Below are 5,000 nucleotides of genomic sequence, written 5' to 3' on the forward strand. Positions count from 1 at the left end.
GCTATCCTAATAATACTTCCTACACACGATCACTATCATTTCACCTTCCTTCCAATCCTTCCGTCATCTTTCCTCACGCCCTCACCTCCTCCTTCTACATGACCCGCCCCCCCTGCCACACACACACACACACACACACACACACACACACACACACACTGACCTTATCTCTCACGTATTGCATTTTCCGCCTGGACGCCCACGATGCATACCCGCCCACGCCGACACACGCTCCCTCTCATCGTTCTATATCCACATTATCCGCCCCCTTTTTCCCTTCATCCACACAGCACCCACATCCTCCCTGCTTCCTCCCTGCATCGCCTTGACTTCACGAGAGCAGGGAAGAAAAAATGTATCACCAAATAGTGTCTTGTTTATCCCTCTTCTCTCTCTCTCTCTCTTGGTGACTTAGTGAGGAAAGGTGACTCAGGAAGGAAGAGAAGGAAAAGAATGCAAATAAAAAAGAAAACGTTAAACTTAAAGTATGCGAGAGTGAGAGTAATGAGTGCGAGTGAGAAGAATGACTGAATGACAGGAATTAGAAGGAGAATAAGACCATAAAGACCATGTGATATAAAAGGTGAAAAGAACACAAGTAAAAAGGGATATAAAGTAAACAGGCGAGGAAGTGAGAGTGAAAGCGGAAGAGGAGAAAAGACAGTGTGTGCGTGCGTGTGCGTGTGTGTTTGTGTCAGTGAGAGAGGAAAGCAGGAAGGACACGTGAGGTACAAAAAAAGGAGAGAGATAAACGAGATAAAAGAGATCAGCATAATAAAGGTAGCCTATGAAATGAGAGCACAGTGAGTGATGGGGGGCCGGAGGGAGGGGCAATGAGACAGTGAGGGAGCGAGGGAGGGAGAGACAAGGTCCTCCCCAACACGAACTGCCCCAATAAACAGAGAGGCACAACAAAGTACGCACACCCAAATACGTACCCTTACTCCGTCTTTCCAATGCCCCCAAATGCCCTAAACTGCCCCTCCCCACTGCCCTACGCCCCGGGTCTGTCGTGTCCTGCCCCTCCCAGTCCACCTGTGCACCTCTCAGTCCCCCCTTGGCGCCTTCCCCCTCCCCCGCCCTTCCCAGCCCCTTCAGATAAGTAAACACGCGTACGCCCCAGCAAACAGTGACCGTACCTGCTTCCTTCCTCTCCTTCCAAGGCAACTAGAGCAGCGTGAATATTCGTCCACTGCAGAGGACCACAAAGGCGGGAGGTTTCGTAAGGTGTTGCTATAATATCTTAGGACACAAAGCGATAGGAAATCAGTAATTAAAGCATAAGATAAAAGGATAATGAAGGAATGAAGGGCTGATGTAATTGTAACTATGTATCTTAGGTGCGAGGTTGTAATGGTCTATAAAAGACACTCAGACTTGTAGGTGTTTTCGTAAGCAGACGTGCTGTGTGTAATATTTTGCTCTTTCTAAAAAGCGACCCGATGTTTTTATATGACCTTTTATATATATGTATATATATATATTTTTTTTTTCTTTTTCTTTTGATAATAGCATGTTTACTATTACACAACTGTTCGCATAAGGTAAACGAGACCACCGGTACTGCAGAGATGGCATTTCAAGGCTTATTTTCCTACACCTCGATGTCTGGATATTGTCACCTAAGAATCTGAACATCTAGGGATAAGAAAAGGAATGGGAATAACGTTGAATAAGAATACCTACAAATACAGGTATTAAATGAATATGAATAACAATGCGGATACTTAGGAATAAGGACTGAGATAAGAATAGGAGCAACAATACGTACGAAGAAATAAGATTATGAATAAGAATGTGAATAAAATAGCAATAATAATATCTATGAAGTAAATGAACCAGTGAATAATTTCAGGTTAACTTTTCTTCAAGATCACTCGATGCATGAAGGATCAACTGTTTTGTTCTTTCATTATTATTACTATCATTTCTTTTTTTTTTTTAGGGGAGGAGGAATAAAGGGAAAGGAGATTAAAGCGGTCACTGAGAAATAACAAAGTTCTCATAACAGATGAAGCGGTGAATGTGTGTTCTGGTGGTGGTGGTGGTGGTGGTGGTGTTGGTGGTGGTGGTGGTGGTGGTGGTGGTGGAGTTGTATTTCAGTGTTCTTGTAAAACTGCCACTTCTTCAAACGGAACTCTCTCTCTCTCTCTCTCTCTCTCTCTCTCTCTCTCTCTCTCTCTCTCTCTCTCTCTCTCTCTCTCTCTCTCTCTCTCTCTCTCTCTCTCTCTTAACCACAGTCACTTCGATCACTCAGCACCACACACACAAAAAAAAAAAAAAGAAAACAATACTTTCTTTAACACACACACACACACACACACACACACACACACACACACACACACACACACACACACACACACACAACCTATCATACTTCCACTCACAAAGGTACTACAGCAGGAGAGACTTCACCCGCTCCTTGCCCCTGTCCGCCGCGCCCCGCCTCGCCCCACATAGGACACAGCACGCGGCACCGAGGCACTCATGGCCGGCTCGATAAGTCATGCCACTTTATTGAGGGCGGCAGGTTCGGTCAAAGGACGAGTTCCGTAAAGAGCGACAGTGGGTGTGGTAGAGAGAGAGAGAGAGAGAGAGAGAGAGAGAGAGAGAGAGAGAGAGAGAGAGAGAGAGAGAGAGAGAGAGAGAGAGAGAGAGAGAGAGAGAGAGAGAGAGAGAGAGAGAGAGAGAGAGAGAGAGTAATCAGGTATATATCAACAACTACTTACGACATACAAAAGGTGAGGACAGGTAAGAAAGATTAATTAACGTCCCTTAAGATAAGCTAACAATGTGACAGACAGACAGACTGACTGATAAACTTGGCATTCGTCCACGTGGTCAACAGGGAGATGAGGGAAGGCAAGGGAAAGGTCAGAGGTCAGTAGTCTTGTGACCTGTCGCCCTTCTGTTTCTCCTCAAACTGCTTTTACTGCAGAAGAAAATTATGACAAAACAGAAGGAAGACGGAAGAAGAAATGCATTTTTCCCATATAATTCTTTTGTTCTCATGCACACACACACACACACACACACACACACACACACACACACACACACAAGTACGTAACCCTGAAATAACGATGCGCACGCAGTATTTACAAATTCTAAATCTTTAAGCCTCACACGTACAAGAACAACGTAATTTCGTGTCCGAGGTGTTAAATTCTTGGGAAAATTTGGTGTACACTATTCATATAACTTTGAATATGCAGGTTTTGTTTTTATAGAAATATTACGAGAGAGGTTTCCGCAACATGACCGAGATGGAAGAACCGTTGAACTGGTCAAGAGGAGGAGGAAAAGGAGGAGGAGGAGGAGGAGGAGGAGGAGGAGGAGGAGGAGGAGGAGGAGGAGGAGGAGGAGGAGGAGGAGGAGGAGGAGGAGGTTGTGAAAAAAATCGGAAAAACAAAGGAGTATGAAGAAGAGGAGGAGGAGGAGGAAGAAGAAACAGAATGAGAATGTTGTGAAAGACGAAAAACAAAGGTGAAGGAGGAGGAGGAGGAGGAGGAGGAGGAGGAGGAGGAGGAGGAGGAGGAGGAGGAGGAGGAGGAGGAGGAGGAGGAGGAGGAAATGTAACGAAAAAAACATTGAAAAAAGAGATTAAAAGGAGGAAGGGAAGGTCAAGAATACCGTGAATTAAACAGGGAAAAGTACGTAAAAGAAATCAGAAAATAAGATAGAGATTTTTACCAGAGAGAGAGAGAGAGAGAGAGAGAGAGAGAGAGGGCGGGGGTGGGTAAATGAAACTCGACCCGAATTTTCATGACCACAACACTCTGACCGCTGAGAGAACAGGTTTCGATCTACAAGCGTGAACACTTGGCGAGTCACGGGATGCGAACGAGGGTCAGAGGCTGCGAGGCAAAATGTAGGCCAGCGTCTCGCCCGTTCACGTGTTTTGAGCCTAACAATGCAAACCTTTCAATTATTGCTGGTTAGTTAATTAGTTGGTTAGCAGTCAGTTTACTAAGAAGGAAGAAAGGTAGGTAAGTTGTAAGGTACTGTAGTTAAATGATGTTTGTTAGCTATTTGGTTAATCTATTAGCTAGTTATGCAGTCAGTCAGTTTGTCTGTTTGTTTGTAACCATATATAAGTAGGGGTCCATTGTATTAATAAATTGATCATGTTAAAATAAGTGCGTGTGGAATGAAGTATTGTCGTTCGTAAATGTTATCTATGGTAAGGCAGTTCAGAAGATGATATATGTACTTAATTGGCTAGTTTGTTTGTTTACATGCTCATTATAGTCAATGCGAAAGTGAATGAGAGTTAACTGCAATTAGTGAGTGAGCGAGGTAGTTATAATTTCTTTTTTCTTTTTTTTTTTTTTTTTACGTAGGAAATCTCTGGCCAAGGCTAAAAAAGATAAAGAAAAAAATGTCCCACTTATATGCAAGTCCTTAAGAACAGAGCCAACAGGGATCATCCACGACTGAAGTGTCTTGAGACTTCAGTGAACGGGTGAGACAGTACAATTGTTTTTTTAAGCATATTCCTCGTGTTTTTCTCCTTCCTCTCTCTCTCTCTCTCTCTCTCTCTCTCTCTCTCTCTCTCTCTCTCTTGCAAAATTATTGTAAGTAGGATGATCATTTGATATTTAACATTATCTTCTTACTTTCCATATACGTGTTTTTCCTTCCGTCTTCCTGATCTTCTTTTAACTCCTCCTCCTCCTCCTCCTCCTCCTCTTCTTCCGCAACACTCCGCCACGCCCAAAATCTTACCGGAATGACGACGAGGAAAAATAATCAAACTTTTACCACCAATATATTCGCAGCCGCCTGACCTGACACAGCTGGGGGTGAGGTCACATTATCTCCGGTCACCGCTGACGAAATGCACCGCTACCACACACACACACACACACACACACACATGGAGAGGGGAGTTGCAATCTTACAGACCAGTTGCAGTTTAACCGGCCAGTTACAATTTTACAGAGTGGTCATTTTAATCTAACAGTCTTTTTTTTGTTTTGCCCAATACCTTCTGT

This window comes from Scylla paramamosain, chromosome 19 (assembly GCF_035594125.1).
Source record: "Scylla paramamosain isolate STU-SP2022 chromosome 19, ASM3559412v1, whole genome shotgun sequence".
In the NCBI taxonomy this organism is placed as follows: domain Eukaryota; kingdom Metazoa; phylum Arthropoda; class Malacostraca; order Decapoda; family Portunidae; genus Scylla; species Scylla paramamosain.